Source organism: Gorilla gorilla, chromosome 17, assembly GCF_029281585.2.
Source record: "Gorilla gorilla gorilla isolate KB3781 chromosome 17, NHGRI_mGorGor1-v2.1_pri, whole genome shotgun sequence".
In the NCBI taxonomy this organism is placed as follows: Eukaryota; Metazoa; Chordata; class Mammalia; order Primates; family Hominidae; genus Gorilla; species Gorilla gorilla.
Genome location: NC_073241.2, coordinates 64,823,202 through 64,841,524, shown reverse-complemented (window position 1 = coordinate 64,841,524; position 18,323 = coordinate 64,823,202). Strand labels below are relative to the sequence as shown.

The 18,323-nt window shown below is 38.1% G+C and overlaps 1 protein-coding gene across 5 annotated transcripts in view; it reads right to left on the bottom strand.

The window, feature by feature from the left end:
- The window catches only part of GALNT1 (polypeptide N-acetylgalactosaminyltransferase 1), a 130,046-nt gene that overhangs the window by 99,173 nt on the left and 12,550 nt on the right, over positions 1-18,323 (bottom strand). Inside the window, exons 1-2 of one of the 5 annotated variants that reach the window (XM_055368308.2) lie at positions 5,280-5,415; positions 4,526-4,709 (exon numbers count right to left, since the gene is read on the bottom strand). The exons of the other annotated variants lie outside the window; for them this stretch is intronic. The gene's annotated coding sequence lies outside the window, so the exon portion shown is untranslated. Of the gene's footprint in view, positions 1-4,525; positions 4,710-5,279; positions 5,416-18,323 lie in introns of those variants that run through there. 5 annotated transcript variants of the gene reach the window in all.

Sequence of the window (18,323 nt, the reverse complement as noted above, 5' to 3'; positions counted from 1 at the left end):
ATAATTAGAATTTAATTAGTATCACTATTAGGCAGTTCTTTTGAATTTTAAACCTAATCCAGAAGGCAAATTGTTCAATTATATCTCCTTCTATCTTTCATGGAGATGTACCTTATTTTTAACTCATTAAAACAGGTTTTTTCTCTTTTCATAAGAATCACGTGTGAAGTTATTAAATCACATCTTAAAAATATTTAAATCCAAACCTAAGACAGTATTTTGCAGCCTTATAATTATTTTCATTACTTTTCTCTTTATCTCTCAATTTTTCCTTCTCTTAAAATGTAGACAACAAAGCTAGAGCTCATATTTTATATAAACACTGTGATATAATTACATACAATAAATGATGTCTTTTTTGATGATACAGGTAATAAATAATGATGGTAATGAGGACACTTTATATTGCCTGTCAGATAAAACTCCCAAAGGGCAAGGCCTACAAATTTAGAGACAGGATTTTTGTGTAAAAACAGAAGCTTTGTGGGAAACTTTTGTCAGGATCCTTTTTTCAAGACAAAAAAGATTAGAAACAGTTTCACACAGAAACAAAACAGACTGAGTTGAGAATGTTTCCCAAGGCAGTCAAACACTGCATTTATCACAACGTATTACCATTAGCTGGTGGTGGTGCTGCCTAACACAGGGTCCAAGCTCTAGGCAGCCTCTGGCCAGCTGCCATTCCCTCCACTCTCAAGACCATGAGAACTCCTGCATTTGGCACATACAATTAGATTACCAATTCCCAATATTAAACTTCCTCCACATCCTTACTTTTGTCTGATTACGTATTGGACCTTGATTGAATTTTATTTTACATACTCTCAGATGTATAAAGAGAGCAAATTGTCTTTTAAAAACCTGAGTTAGATAATATTCGATTACATAAATATTTCTCTAAGGTTGCTGCAAATTATAGCAAATTTTCTTACTGACTTATATAAAATATTAAAAAGCTATTAAATAAAATACCTGAAAGTTAAACTATGGCACAGGGTGGAAAGTCTCTGCAGTATATTCAACTGCCTCACTTTCTCTCACACAGTATTCCTGCCTTAGAGGTATCAATCCCTTGGCCAATTTAGTAGCTCAGCCAAAAAATGAGAAAAAAAGGGAAAGCATGGCTCCAGGGACCTTCCCCTGCTCCCAAATCTGTATTCCCACCACATATGCACTTTAACCAAAACAGCTCCACCTTTATCTGTTCTATGCATTGGAACTTGTTAGGAGATATTTGAAAATATACTCCTGCTACTAAAAAGTTTGAAAATCATCCACCTACAGCAGCAGTTCTGAAAATGTAGTACAAAGACCCCGACCCTATCCAACTCAAGGGGTCATCAAGACCATTTCAAGGGGTCTGCAAGGTCAAGACTATTTTTATACTATGCCAAGTCACCATTTGCCTGTTTACTGTCATTCCCTCCTAAGCATGTGGCTGAGGTCCAGAGGCTACATGATATGCAGTATCAATAGACTGAATGGAAAAAAGAGGGTATGAGAATCCAGCTATGAGAAACCAGACATTAATGGGATTTACACAAATGTCAGATAATGCCACACTTCTCACTTTTTTTGTTTTGGAAAAGTTATTTTTCATAAAAATGTTTATATTAACATATCACAAGTCTATTATTTTAAATAAATTATTTTTAAATGTCTAGTTTATCTTTAATTTGGTAAATATCAATACATATGAACCCACAAAACAAACTCTTCGGGGTCTTCAGTAATTTCTAAAAGTGTAAAAGGGTTTAGAGAACTACTGGATTGAGAACAATTAACTCACAGAAGAAAATTCAAAATCCATAATAAAAAAAATCCACTTATATTCCCATCACAAACATTTATTAAATGCCAGTTTTATGCTGGGCTCTAGATCTACAGCAATAAACAGGACAGACAAGGTCCCTGCTCTCATGAAACTATAGTAAAGCACTGAACGCTCCATAAACAAACAAAAAGAGGAATTGGCTTGTTAGCAAGTGACTGGGTGGCTACTTTATCCTAGGTGATCAGGAAAGGCTTCTCTGAGGCAGGGCAATGCGAAGCAGCCTGGAAGAGCAGGGAGCCAGACACAGGAAGATCCTGCAGAAGGGCCTTCTAGGCAGAGGCCTCTGGAACTCTGCCCGTCACAGCTGCGACCACACCCTGGTTCCACTCTGCACCTCTTTCCCATGCCCTGCTCTTCACTCACATCCAACCACTCCCAGCTGCCCAATTATGTCATGCTTTCTCTGGCTTCCATGTCTGCACAGGTGTTGCTTTCTCTGTCTAAAATGGCCTCAGGAATTATATAGCTGTTCTATTCCTTGAAATTTGAACACTCTGTGATCCATAAAAGTGTATCTTCATGGTTCCAGGCATAATAAAAATTAAAAAATTGAAATGATCTGTGTTCCATTCATTTCAAAAAATGACTTTCAGAACTATTTTCCACCTCGATCTAAAAGGATCAAATGTATACTGAAGAACAACCAAATCCTAGGGATTAACTTCATTTTTAAATAGTAAAAACATTAATTATTATTTCGGATGTCAGTGTTAAAACCTATGTCTTCAATGTAAAGAATCTAAGGGTATTAATACTAAGCAAAGAGTGGGCAGTTTATTACAATCAATATTTTTTTAAAATCCACTCTGTCTCCTGGTCACTGTTTTCTCCCAAATGCTTCTGATGAAATGTTGTGCCCATCCTCCATTAAAAAATAATTATCTTATAGGAAAACTTCCTTTTTTTGGACTGTCCAACATCTATGATGCCAAGACAGTGAAGAATTAAAACACAATATTTAGAGCTACAATTAATCTAAGTAAACTATCATGCATAGCAGTGCTTTCAATTCCTACATTTAACACATACTATGACAGCACACACAGAAGAGGCTCAAGGGCAGCAAGGCGCTCCAGGCAAAATTATCCAAGAGCAAACACCATCTCAAACAAGAGGTCTGAAAAGCCAAGCTATTTCCACATACCAAGAGATGGGCTGCAGGAACAATGCTCTATTAATCTCATGTTATTCCATCTATTCTGCGTAAAATGACAGAGATTTAACTGACCTGATTTTTTTTTGTATTAAAATTCCATTTCAATCAAAGCTTAGCATAGCTATCCTCTAAAGTACCACTAATATCAATCAAAGACCAACTTTCTAAAGACAAAGGCAGAAAAAAAGTAAAGAGGGATAAGATTTAAAGTAAAACACACCACCAGTGGCAAGCTAGGTCAATAAACACAGACTGCTATTTAAAAAATGCCAAAAGAAATCTTAGTCTGACAAAACTGGGTAACTGGATTTCTGGAAAACTGGGTTTGTAATGAGAAGAGTTTTCTATAACATAAAGCATTATACATATGTGATTGCTCTTTACTGTGGTAGGTTTAGGGATTTGTTTAGAGAAAGCTCTTATTCTGTTCAGTAATAAGGAAGAACTGGAAAACTCTTGTAAGAAAGAACACCTGCATTTGGACTTACAGTGCCCCTATGATGGCTAGTGCTTAGTTATTTCCTGTGTCTTGAAGAAATAAGAGAGCTGGAAGATGCAGAAAACTAGTCCTTCTTTTCTGTCATTCTAGTAGTATATGTATACTTTATACCTTGAATGTTGATCTTTATTACTGCATTTATCATACTACATTATTTTTACTTATTCAGTTGCCTCTGCCAAACTGTGAGCTCCTTGAGGGAAAAGATCACATATTTCATTTTCGTGTCTTTCTTTTGTGTCTACAATGCCTAGTACCACACCTAGAGTACATAATGGATACTAAGGTTTATTAAATGAAAAAACAAAGTGAATCTTTGTTTAGTTTGGCTGAAACAATCAGTACAGCAGAAACCCAGGTACAAATTAGGCATTAAATCAAACAAGAAGATTCTGAGTGGTGTTTTACACTCTTTTCACACCAAGGCACAGAGGTGGCCTCAAGCAACAGGGAGTTTACTTTTAAGATACAGGAAGCATGGGAGAAATAAAACTACCTCTATTTATAAATTACATGGTTATTTATTGGCAAAATTCTTAGAAATCTAAAAAAACATTAAATTTAGTAAGCATGCAAAGTAAAAGATCAACATAGTCTAATCAATTGCATTTCTACAGATTAGCAGCAAACAATTAGAAATGCAACTTAAAACATCCTTTTATAATAGCAGAAAACCCACAAAATTTTAGGAATAAACTTAGCAGTAAGACAACTTCATTGAAAAACAAAAAATATTACTGAGAAAAATTTTAAAATATCTAACTAACTAGAGAGGGATCTAAGAAATAGCTATTAGATGATTTGATATTGTTAAAATATAAAAACTGCTGTATAGATTCAAGGTAATTCCCCCAAATCCCCATTTTTAAAATAAAAATTGGCAGTTACCCTAAATTTATATCAAAAAAATTTTAAAACATATATGAAGCACACTGCAAGACATCCCCCAATATTCATGTCCCTTTCAGCAGTTACAGAACCCCCAATTTTTGCTACGTACATGGACCGCTAGAATAAAGATATATTTCCAAGTTACCCTTGAAGTGACTAGTTGGAGGTTCTAGTTGATATATGAGAGGAAGCCTTGAGTGTAACTTCACACAGGTGTCTAAAAAGGACTGTAGCATGACCGTTCTTTCACCCTTCCTCCATCCTACTGCGTGGAATGCGAATATGATAGTTGAAGTTTCATTTGAGACCATGAGGATGAAGACCAGCCCCTGAGTCAGCAAATAAGAAAGTTAGAACAACTAAGATCCCAGAAAACCATGGAGCTACCATCCCAGCCCCCAGCCTCATACATGAGCTGTATAAGTCCAGATTTAGACATGAGAGAGAAGTACCTCTTCCTTGCTTCAGTAACTCTTACACTAAGCCTCTGTATGTAACTAGTACCAACACCCAATCCTATCCTACAGCATGCATGCAAGGAACCCAGGAATCCCAAGCCAAACAGGGCAGAAACAACCATAGAGTAAGGCATCACAGAAGGAAGCAGAAACACAACGGCTCTGGCAGAACACAAGGCCCCACCAAGGGCCCCAGCAGAAGGATTAGTGCCTCTCAAGGACTCCATGAGGACAACACTTCAAGAGCCTCTTCTCTTTTCATCCCCAATCAACTCTGCTCTCTCTTTTTTCTCCACCCTCACTTCCTCTGATTGCCTCAAACTGCCTACGAATGATAATGACTTTTTTACTCTCCCATGGCACTGTGTTAGACTCAGGGCCTCTGTCTTAGACTGGGAAGTTAAATTCTCAGGAAGAGGGCACAGTGGCCAGTCTACTTACCTTTTCAAGCCAGGTCATATCACAGCAGGTGCTACTGACCTGGCTGCCTTGAGTCTGGTGCTCACTTCTGAGGGGTACAAAATATGACCAACTAAGAGCATCTTTCTTTGAGCAGGAACTGTAGGGGTCAGGCAGTTTCCTCTGGAATGTGATATAAATATGGCCAGTGCTATGACTATGTCTCTCACAGTGGATGGTCACAATCTATAAATCCCAGCCTCCAAAAAAAAAAAAAACACACACACACACACACAAAACATCAACAAAGAGATCTGATCTGGAATCCCAAACCCCACTTGAAACATCCAAGAGTCTGACCTGGCATTTTACCCATGTCACAACTGAAATCAAAATTCTACTTTAAAAAGGAAGAGGGACAGTGATGGGCAAGGTCTTCCTATAATGAGAAGTAAAGAAGCCACAACTATTCTGCCCCTTCTCTGGTATGCTGACTGTATCACCTTAGAGAAGGGAAAAGTCTGCACCTCCTAGAAAGAATTTGGGATCCAATCTAGAAATTGGTATTCCTTCTCTGAGGACTTCTAATTAACTAGTCTAAAAGTGGCTTTAAAATAACAGCTAAGAAAATAATGAGGGTAACTTTAATACTATTACCTACACTTGTCGCATGAGGGTAAACAATTCTTGAAGCCTTAGCTGTCATACATCAAGTTGAAAGACAGGTGAAATTTTGTATTTCTCACAATACTGTGATAGTCATTAGTGTTGCCTACCAAACATTTCTGGTTCTTTTCACCAATACATGATAAGTTTGCACTTTTCCATCCCCTAGAAATATAGGTTAGTCACGTGACTTGTTTTGGCCAAGTGTGAGCAGAAATGCCATGACTCACTTCCAGGCGGAAGCTTTATGAGACTGCACACAATTTGCCCTGCTCTCTTTCCTTCTACAATGGTGCTGGCAACAATCAAGACAGTAACTGCTCTTTCAGCTTGGTTCCAGAGGGAGGGTGAGGCAGAACAGAGGCCCCAGTCAATCAGTCACAAGACCAACAAGTTTTGTTGTTTTAAGCCACTGAGGTTTTGGGATAGACTGTTAGCACAGTATAACTTATCCTACCTTGATATGTACAAATATGAATGCCTAAATATTCGTAATTGTTTGGCCAGAACTGCTAATATAAAGACTAGTTTTCACAGTGCTATACCTTCTTATGATGCTAAGAAGAACAGTACCTTAAACAAACATGCAAGCAACTGAAACACTGAAGCAAGAGATGCCTAGCTTAGGTCTAGAGTTCCTCTGGAAAAAAGTATCTATTTAGAAGAGTCAAATGCAAGCACTTTAAAGCTACTGATTTTAAGGCTATCAAAATGTTGATAATTACTGAGGTTAGATGATGAGTATATGAGGGTTCATTATACTGTTCTCTATACTTCTATATATATTAGAAATTTTCCACAATTAAAAAAAGGAAGAAAAAGGGAGGGAGGAAGATCTGAGAGTGTTAAAAAAAGGAAGAAAAAGGGAGGGAGGGAGATCTAAGAGTTTTTAAAAATAAAAATACTGCTCGTTTTAAGCACCTGAGAGAAAAAAATTTTTCTTTTTCTTTTTTTTTTTTTGAGACAGAGTCTGGGCCCAGGCTGGAGTACAGTGGCACAATCTTGGCTCACTGCAACCTCCGCCTCCTCAGTTCAAGCGATTTTCCTGCCTCAGCCTCCTGAATAGCTGAGATTTCAGATGCCCACCATCACACCCAACTAATTTTTGTATTTTTAGTAGAGACAGGGTTTCACCATGTTGGCCAGGCTGGTCTTGAATTCCAATCCACCTGTCTCGGCCTCCCAAGGTTTTGGGATTACAGGCGTGAGCCACCGTGCCGGGTCAGAAAAAAAGTTTCTAAAACACTGTTAAAAGACTTCGCCAATGTCATTTACAGAGAAGTTGTAGAAACAGAACATCTTGGGGCTACTAGACTATGAAACCATAATAAATACAGTAAAGATCTGAGACACCTGTTCTGCAAAATCCTCACCTTCTTAACTCCTAATTAAATTTAACCAGATATTTTGCATGGGTTCCAAAATTAAAGAATATCTGAGATGAAAAGTAAATTATAGCTTATTCAGGGCAACATCCTTGTTTTTACTGTTCAGGAAATTTAGGTCTAGTGATATAGGTAGGGAGTGGCAAAGTAGAAACTAAAACCAGGTGGTCCTCTGAGTCCTAATCTACGCAGTTTCTAACATGCCAGATTGAGGGACTAGCCTACTTAACAATATCTTGGTGTTCAACTTATAAATACCAACATAAAAATCTTGTTATCAAATCAGCAAGCAAAAAACAAACAATCCTATTAAAAGACGGACAAAGGAACATGAACAGACACTTCTCAAAAGAAGACTTACACACGGCCAATAAGCATATGAAAAAATGTTCAACATCTCTAATCATTAGAGAAATGCAAATCAAAATCACAGTGAGCTATCACCTCACACCAGTCAGAATGACTATTATTAAAAAGTCAAAAAATAACATGCTGGTGCAGCTGCAGGGAAAAGGAAATGCTTATATGCTGGTGGTTGAAATGTAAATGAGGTCAGTCACTGTGGAAAGCAGTTTGGAGATTTCTCAAAAAACTTAGAACTACTACTTGACCCAGCAATCCCATTACTGGGTATGTATTCAAAGGAATATAAATCATTCTACCATAAAGACACATGCACGTGTATGTTTATCGCAGCACTACTCACAATAGCAAAGACATGAAATCAATCTAGATGCCCATCATCAGCAGTTGACTGGATAAAGAAAATGTGGTACATATACACCATGGAGTACCATGCAGCCATTTAAAAGAACAAAATCATGTCCTTTGCAACAACATGAATGCAAATAGAGGCCATTATCCTAAGTGAATTAAAATAGGAACCAAAATACCACATGTTCTCATAAATGGGAGCGAAACATTGAGTACACAGGGACACAAAGAAGGGTAAAAATAGATACTGGGGCCTAGTTGAGGGTGAAGGGTGGGAGGAGGGTGAGGATCGAAAAACTATCTATCAAGTACTATGCTCACTACATGGGTGATGAAAGAATCTGCACACCAAACCCCAACGGCATGCAATATACCCATGTAACAAACCTGCACATGTACCCCCGAACCTAAAAGTTGGAAAGAAAAAAATAAAGAAAAACCCTCTTATTTCCTTACATTCTAATTCTGCATTACTACATCAGTTGGGATCCCTTTAGCTTTAAGAGATCAGAAATTCCACCTCAAACTGCTTAAACACGAGGAAATTTACTGGCTCACATAACTGTTAGTTCCAGGGGAGGGCAAAGTTTAGAGCTGGCTTAATTGTAGAGGGATGGAGCTCCAGGGTCCACCAATGATTGCCACACAGTGGGGAAGAAGAGAAGTCATGATTGGGAGATAATCACATGCCACTACGAGGACAGCCAGGGTTTCCTAATCTATATATAGTCCACAAGTCTTGGGAAGGTAAGGAATTGCCTCATTAACACTTTCAAAACAAATTAATAAATTAACGTGTGTGTCACAGATACATGATGCTACCATTTAAAATATGTACAGAGGAAGTGATGTTACCAAAATTGCAGCAATCTGGCTTTACCCTCCTCTGCAGAAAACCAAAAACAAATATTCAGTCCCAAGAATATCACCAGCAATATCCCAGAACTTGAATCTGAGGCTAGTAAGATCTCCAGGGCCACAGAGAAGTGGAAAAACTCCAAGCAGACAGTAAGAGAAACAGACTTCTCTCTCCATGATACCCCTCCCCCAATCTGCTAGGCACTGCACATGGAAAATTCCTCCCTGTCTCACAATTTCTACACTGGAAAAAGTGAGATCAAGGTGAAAGGCCAGCTTCCCCACCAGCTTGGGTTCCCTGTTCTTGCCTCAACCCACAAGAAGCTTGTAAGGAGAAAAACCCTCCCACTCTCCCACCTCCATCTGGGACAGGCAGTGCTCTGAGTATTTGCAAGAGCCAAGGAAAACCTAGACTTAAGGCACCATGCAGTGCCAAAAAGGAGGCAGTGATCTAGGATAAATGAAAATTACAATCAACTGCAAAGAACTTCTAAGCAAACATACTCTAGAAAGACAAGACATATAGAGAAGACTGGAATAAAAAACCAACCCTTTAATGTGAAGTCATAGACATACATCCACAAGAAACAGCAAACAGGGAATTATGGCTTCCCCAGAAGGACAAAGCGAGAAGCCAGAGACCAACCCTAAGTAGACAGCAATGTGTGAGCTCTCAGATCAAGAATTCAAAATAACAATTCTATGGAAAATCAGCAAGCTCCAAGATAACACAGAAAAACAATTCAGAAATTTATCAGAAAAATTTACCAAAGATTGAAATGTTTTTTAAAACATCAAATAGAAATCCTGGAACTGAGAAATACATTTGCTAAACTGAAAAGTGTATTAGAGGGTCTCAACAGGAGAATGGATCAAGCCGAACAATATGAGCTCAAAGACAGGATATTGGAAAATACAGTCAGAGGAGGAAAAAAAAGAATAAAAACAAACAAAGAACACCTACAAGATATACAGAATAACTTCAAACAGAAGATCTAAGAATCACTGGTGTTCAACTGGGAGTTGAGAAAGAGGAGGATAGAAAGCTTATTCAAATAAATAACAGAAAATTTTCCAAACCTAGAGAAAGATATAAATACACAGATACAGGAAGGTCAGAGATCACCAAACAATTCAACCCAAATAACGCTACCCCAAGATATAATGATCAAACTCTCAAAGGTCAAGGACAAAAAGAGGATCCTAAAAGCAGCAAGAAAAAAGCAGCAAATGACATGATGCAAAGGAGCTCTAATTCATCTGGTAAGAAACTTCACTGGAAACTACGCAAGCCAAAAGGGAGTGTGACAACATATTCCAAGTGCTAAAGAAAAAAAATTACCAACCCAGACGACCCAGCAAAGCTTTCCTCCAGACATGGAGAGATCAAGTATTTCCCAGACAAACAAAACTAAAGGTATTTACCACTGCTAGACCTGACTCATAACAAATGCTAAAGGGAGTTCTTCAATCTGAAAGAAAAGGATGCTGATGTGCAAAAACAAAACATTTGAAGGTATAAAGCTCGCTGGTAAAAGTAAACAGACAAATTCAGAATACTCAATACTGTAATTGCAATGTGTAATCCATTCACATCACTAGAATGACGACTAAAAGACAAATCTATCAAAAACAGAAACTACGGCAACCTGTTAACTCAAAAGACAATATAAATTACACTAGACCAAAGGGACCTAACTCACATTTACTGAACATGTAACTGCTGCAGAATACATATTCTTTTCATCAGCACATGGAACATTCTCCAGGACAGACCATCTGGCAGGCCACAAAACAAGTCTCAACAAATTCAAATCTGTCAAAATTATATCAAGTCTCTTTTCTGACCATGATGAAGTAAAACCAGAAATCAATAATGAGGATACACAACGTATCAAAATCTATGGGATATTTATAGTAATAAACATCTACATTAAAACAGTAGAAAGATTTCAAATAAACAACCTAACAATACTCCTCAAGAAAAACAAGAAAACTAGAAAAACAAGAACAAAAATTCCAAATTAATAGAAGGAAAAAATAATAAAGAACAGGAAAAAAGTAAATTGAGACCAAAAAATATAAAAGATCTACACAACAAAAAGTTGTTTTTTGAAAAGATTAATAAAATCAACAAACCCTTAGGTAGACTAAGAAAATAAGCAAAAAAGGGAGAGGACCTACATAAATAAAATCAAAACTGAAAAACAAGACATTAACAAATGATACCATAGAAATACAGAGGATCATTGGAGACTATTAAGAACTATACACCAAAAAATTGGAAAACCTAGAAGAAAGGGATAAATTCCTGAACACATAAGACCCATCAAAATTAAAACATAAAGAAATAGAAAACCTGAACAGACCAATCAAAAGTAACAAGATTAAATCTGTAAATAAAAAGTCTCCCATCAATGAAAAGCCCAGGACCTGATGGCTTCACTGCTGAATTCTACCAAACACTTAAAAGATGAACTAATACCAATTCAACTCAAACTATTCCAAAAAAGTAAAGAGAAGGAAGGAAATACTTCCAAACTCATTCTGTTAACGCTACCATTACTCATATACCAAAAACAGACAAGGACACAACAAAAAAAGAAAACTACAGACCAATATCCCTGATGAACGTAATATGCAAAAATCCTCAAGAAAATGCTAGCAAACCAACTTGAACAACATATTAAAAAAATCATTCACCATGATCAAGTGAGATTCTTCCCTGTGATGCAAGAATAGCTCAAAATATGCAAGTCAATAAACTTGACACATCACATTAATAGAATGTTAATGGTATAGAAGGATCATACCCCTCCCCCCAAAAATAAAGGCCGTATGTGACAAACCTACAGCTAACATTGTACTGAATGGGAAAAAATTGAAGCCTTTCCTCTAAGATCTGGAACAAGACAAGGATGCTCATATTCACCATTTCTCTTCAAAACAGTACTGGAAGTCCTAGCCAGAGCAATTCAAAAAGAAAAAGACATAAAGGGCCTCCAAATTGGAAAGAAAGTAGTCAAATTATCCTTGTTTGCAACAACATGGTACTATATTTAGAAAACCCTAAGACTCCATCAGCAAACTACTAGAACCAATAATCAAATCCAGTAAAGTTGCAGAATACACAATCAACAACAAAAATCACTAACATTAATACACACCAACATCAAACAAAACGAAAAAGAAATTAAGAAAGCAATCCTACAATAGCTATTAAATACAAAAAATATAAAATACCTAGGAATAAAGTTAAACAAAGAAAGGAATGATCTCTACAAGGAAAACTATAAAACACTGATGAAAGAAATTAAAGAGGACATTTTCAAAATGGGAAAATATTCCATGCTCATGAATTGGAATAACTAACATTGTGAAAATGTCCATCCTACCTAATGTGATCTACAGATTCAGGGCATCCCTATCAAAATACCAAGGACATTCTTCACAGAAACAGAAAAGACGATCCTCAATTGGAACCACAAAAGACCCCAAATAGCCATAGCAATCCCAGGCAAAAAGAATAAAGCTGTAGGCATCACACTACCTGACTTCAAAATGTATTAGAAAGCCATAGTAACCAAAACAGCATGATACTAACATAAAGCCAGACACAAAGATCAATGGAACAGAATACAGAACCCAGATAGAAATCCACGCATTTACAGCCAACTCATTTTTGACAAAGGCAAGAAGAATAATCACTGGGGAAAGGACAGTCTCTTCAATAAATCCAGCTGGGAAAACTAGATGACCATACACAGAAGAATAAAGCTAGATCCCTATTTCTCATCATATACAGAAATCAACTCAAAATGGATTTAAAAACTTAAATCTGGCTAGGCGTAATGGCTCACACCTGTAATCCCAGCACTTTGGGAGACCAAGGCGGGCAGACTGCTTGAGCTCAGGAGTTTGGGACCAGCCTGGTGAAACCAGGTCTTTATCCAAAATACAGAAAATTAGCCGGATGTGGCAGTGCATGTTTGTGGTCCCAGCTACTTAGGAGGCTGAGGTGGGAGGATCACTAGAGCCCCGGAGTTGGAGGCTGCAGTGAGCTGTGATTGTGCCATAATTCACTGCAGCTTGAATGACAGAGTGAGACCTTGTCTAAAAAAAAAAAAAAAAAAAAAAAGATGTAAATCTCATACCTGAAACTATTAAACTACTAGAAGAAAACACTGCGAAAATGCCTCAGGACATTGGTCTGGGCAAAAACTTTTTGGGTTGGACCTCAAAAACACAGGCAACAAAGGTAAATGTAGGCAAATGGGAGCACATCAAGCTAAAAAGCTTCTGCAGAGCAAAGGAAACAACAAAAGTGAAGAGATAACCTGTATAATAGGAGAAAACACCTGTAAACTATCCATCCAATGAAGGATTAATAACCAGAATTACAAGGAACTCAAAAGCAAAACAACAAATAATCCAATTGTAAAATGGGCTAAAGATTTCAATAGATATTTCTTAAAAGAAGACATACAAATAGCCAACACGTACATGAAAAAAAAAAAAAAAAAACGCCTGGATACATCACCTGGAAAATGTAAATGAAAACCACAATGAGATATCATCTCACCCTAGTTAAAATAGCTTTTTACTACAAGGACAAGAAAATAACAGATGCTGGCAAGGATGCAGAGACAGGGGAGCCCTTATATGCTGTTGGTGGGAATGTAAATTAGTACAGCCGTTATGCAAAACAGCATGGAGGTTCCTAAAAAACTAAAAACAGAAGTACCATATGATCCAGCAATCCCAATGCTGGGTATATATCCAAAAGAAAGGAAATCAGTATATTGAAGAGATATAGACACTCCCATGTTTATTGCAGTACTATTTACAATAGCCAAAATAATGGAATCAACCTAAGCATCCGTCAACAGATGAATGGATAAAGAAAATGTGGTACATAGATAGAATGGAATATTATTCAGCCATAAAAAATGAAATCCTATCATTTTCAACAACATGGATGGAACTGGAGGTCATTACGTTAAGTGAAATAAGCCAGGCACAAAAAGACAAATACCTCGTGTTCTCACTCGTATGTGAGAACTAAGAAAGTGGATCTCACAGAGGTAGAGAGTGAAATGATGGTTACCAGAGGCTGGGAAGGGTAGGGAGGAGAAGGGGAGATGAGAGACTGGCTACTGGGTACAAAAATACAGTTAGATTGTCCAGGCACAGTGGCTCACGCCTGTAATCCCAATACTTTGGAAGGCCGAGGCAGGAAGATCACCTGAGGTCAGGAGTTTGAGACCAGCCTGGCCAACATGGTGAAACTTCATCTCTACTAAAAATACAAAAATTAGCGGGGGGTGGTGGTGGGCACTGTAATCCCAGCTACTTGGGAGGCTGAGGCAGGAGAATCGCTTGAATCCGGAGGCTGCAGTGAACTGAGGTCGCGCCACTGCACTCCACCCTGGGCAGCAGAGCAAGACTCTGTTGAAAGAGAAGAGAAGGGAGGGGAGGGGATGGGAGGGGAGGGGAGGGGAGTTAGATGAAAAGCTATTGCTCAATAGTATAGTCAGGTGACTATAGTTAACAATGATGTATTGTATAATTCAAAACAGCTAGAAGTGAAGTCTTAGAATGTCCCCAGCATAAAGAATCACAGAATTTAATGCCTAATTTCAAGGCGTTTACATATATATGTTGAAAAGATGAACTTAAGTTGTGACTTAAAAGATGTAAACTGTTTTATTACATGAATTTGACTATTATTTTAAAAGTACACATATGCTAACGACCGATGAATCCAAATTCATCTAAAAGTATTAACTAATTCATGATAATGTTTTAAACCACATATAGGCAAGGTAGCCCAGATTGCTTGAGTTTGCACCCTGACTCCTGACACCTACTACCAGGTCAGTTCATACAAGCCGCCTATATCACAAGACTGTTGAGATAATTAAAGAAGCAGCATGTAAAGGGCCAATATCAGACACAATATAAATTCTACTGAGAAAAGCACTAAATAAACTGTCATTATTTGTCTCATATAAGTAAACTACTAGAATGTAAAGAGTCATTAAGTTATTTAATGTTGACAAGGGGTCTTCTGGAGGGGGTATTTCATTTTGGCTGCTCAGCATCCATCTCTTCCCACGTCCTAATTTCCTGTTGGAGAATTACCTGGCCTTGTATAATCCCAGTTAGAATGTAACTCCATATGACTACCCTCCCACTAATGGATGCCAAAGGGATTCCTGGAGGTTCTTGCAAATACTATAAATCCCTACTCTCACCACTGGTACATCCAGCATGACCTAGGTTTCACCAACTAGATGCTTTCTCCAGGACTCTTAAATCTTGGGCAAGTAACATTCAAGGATGAAAGAACACACTGGGTTCAATCACCCAGTGGTAATCTGTTGATCAGGTCACTCCTGCAATTCTGCTTCCTAGCCCCCAGGAGTTGCCTTAGTTTCCACTAACCTGTTCCCAAGGCTGGTTCTCTAGAATTCCATCAGTTCTGTGAGCTTCTAATTCCTTTCCAATAAATTACCTCCTGCTAAGTTAGGCAGAGGTGGATGCTACTGCCTACAACTGAAGAATCCAATTGAGTAGTGAATGAAGAACAGTCAATGGAGTACAGCAAGAACATACTGTGCTGGGGCTCATGTTGGAACTGGAGGCTCTGCTGAGGATAAGAACAGCAAGTCTTGGAAAGATGTTCTAGTAAATACAGTGAGAAAGCCAGAGGCTAAGATGTGATGAGCAATGGAGTAAGGTATGGAGACTTCCCCTAGAGATGTGAGGAACTACGGTGTGGAGTTGAGTTGCATGGGAGGAAGTGGGCCCACCTATATCTGACCTGAAATTTCTGCCCGGTGAAATTCTAGGGTGTATTTTTATAAAGTTCCTTTCAAAGAGTTCTGTAAAAAAATAAATAAATTAAAAAAGAAAAAACACTCACTCTCAGGTATCTACAAGTACACAAGGGTGGAGACCTTTCACAAAGAACCAAGTTTCTATGCCCTTCCCCCTAACTCCCACCTCTCTAGCTCAACACACTTTTTTAGCATACATAAGGTTCAAGTTCATAATGAAACTCTATTATAGTTCAATAGCATTTAAAGGCAAAGAACATTCAGAAGTGAGAGAATATAAAAGTTACCCAGCTGGCTTGCTTCAGGTTTAAAGCCTTCAACAATTTTTTCCAGGAATGATATTATTATTACCATAGCCTCCTAGAACCCTGTCTATTTTGACTTGTCTACCTATTTCCACCTTTTTGACCCAATCTGAATCAAGCTACAGTCAGAGCTCCCATTTGGGGTCTCTGGGGAAAAGAGCTTTTCTAGTTCAGGGCTCAGATAAACCCCCATTGACTGTGAAAGCCTCTTTGTGCTTTTTTCTTCTCCAACATAATCTACCCTAATCTCTATATTTAAAATCAGTATCCTAAATTCTCTCCAAACTCTCTGCTGTTTTCCTTAGTTTTCACAGCACCCTCTCTCTCTCAAATACACATTCCCTACCTCCTTCCATTTCTCAAAATGCACCCCAAATTTAACTTTTTAAAAATGCCTGCCAGCATGTCACACCCAACTGGTAATTTATTTCCCATCTAGCTTAGTTATCATATCTCTTCATAATATTCTAATTCAGAAAATAATTTTGAGGCAACTCTCATCTGGCCCAGAAATATTTATGACTTCCATTTACAACATTAAGAAAAAATTACTAGAATAGAACAGTTAGTTTTCACTGTATACTTTTTGATACCGTCAGGATATTTTACTATATAAACATGTTATTTTTTCTCTTAAGAAAAAAAAACTGCCACTATTTAATAATGTAAAAAAAATTATCTTATTGTCCCACTCTGCCAAGAGTATTTTTTATGCAAAAACATGTTAACTGCCAAGAGTATTTTTTATGCAAAAACATGTTAACATCAGGTGAGAGAAAAGAGCATCCCTAAATTCACAATGTTTCTGTTTAGTTTTGTTTGGAGGGCGGAGAGTGGACACGCAGCAGCTTGTTGCCACAGGTTTATGGTCTGGTTACTAAACAAATCAATGCTCTTCCACTGTTAAAAGTTTAAGGGAAATCTGAAGACTTTTTTCAAGTCAGTCATCCCTCAAAAAGTTGGTACTGCAAGTACTTTTAGGCTCCCAAGTGATGGTATGATTGGATCAGCCACTGTTACCTCCCACAAGTCTGGGAGTTGCTAGTAAATCAGAACAAATCAGGTCAGGGCCAGCATCCCTGTGTGTGTCCCAGGCAGACTCCACCTCTCTTTCCTCTAAGCAAAATCTTTTCATATATCATTTCATTATGTAAATTATCTTGTTATTAAATATTACATTACTTTTTTGTTATATATTAAGAGTATTTTACATGGGATATTTTCCATGCTATTGAAATATCATATTGTAACAGGAGAATGTGAATTGTGTATTTGTCAGAATCTGCCTCTTCATTTAGGCCCCATCCCAAAAACTTATCCTCACACTGACACTGATCTTTAAGGCACCATCTAGCCTCCCCTAATGAGTTGATTTCAACACTAGATTTACCATCTTCCTCCCCATTTCCAAAGCTCACCTCAAACCTCTGTTAGCAGCAACATCCAAACTTATAGTCCCCATTGGCCTCAATCCTGATTTGTCCTCTGTCTCGAGTCTCAACGCCAACCTGCCTGTCTATACCTTAAACTACTCTTCAGCCAAAACCAAACCCAGGCATAAAATACACCGCCATCATGGTCTCCTGACCACTGGGGCTTAGGTTCCCTCACCCCTGCCAAACTTGTTCTTCTCTGTCTGCAGGAAGTTGCCTCCTAGTACACTTAACCAGCCTTCTAGTTTCATGTGCTCAGCTTCCAACACAGAAGTCATATTACCTTTGTAATAAGGTACTCTTTGACACACAAAAAATCCCTCACTTCATTGGACCTTTCAGCCTTACATACAATCTCTAACCCTCGATAAGTTCTACTCTTCACTTTTTCTGCTTCAACTTCTAGGATAGTGGCATTAGAAAGTTCTGAAACACTGGCAAGGTCCCCTGTAAACCTACACTAACTAGCCAGACCAAGCCTTACCATCCTTTACAGCTCCTCTCCTGGACCCCCTCTCTCACCCTCTACCTTCCCTTGTGCACATCCTCACAGACCAGCCAACATAATCCTTGCCTCTCTACAGAGAAATCCCACCTCATCTGACCAGAGTTCCTTCCACCTCACTTTTACCTCACACTCCCTTGTTCCTCTGAGTTTTTTCTCCTTTTTAAGGATAATACTCTTTATTTGTACACTTAATTACATTCCTTTTCAAAGCCTTAGAAGCCTTGCTCCACAAATAACTCCTCTTCTCTTTCACATTCACCAATCAATGCCATCAGCCCTTTCTCCCAAGGTAACTTTCAGGCAAAGTTATGCCAGAGACAAGGGTTTTGTCCCTTACTCCTGCCCCCGCCCCCCGCCCAAAGAAAAGATTTAAAA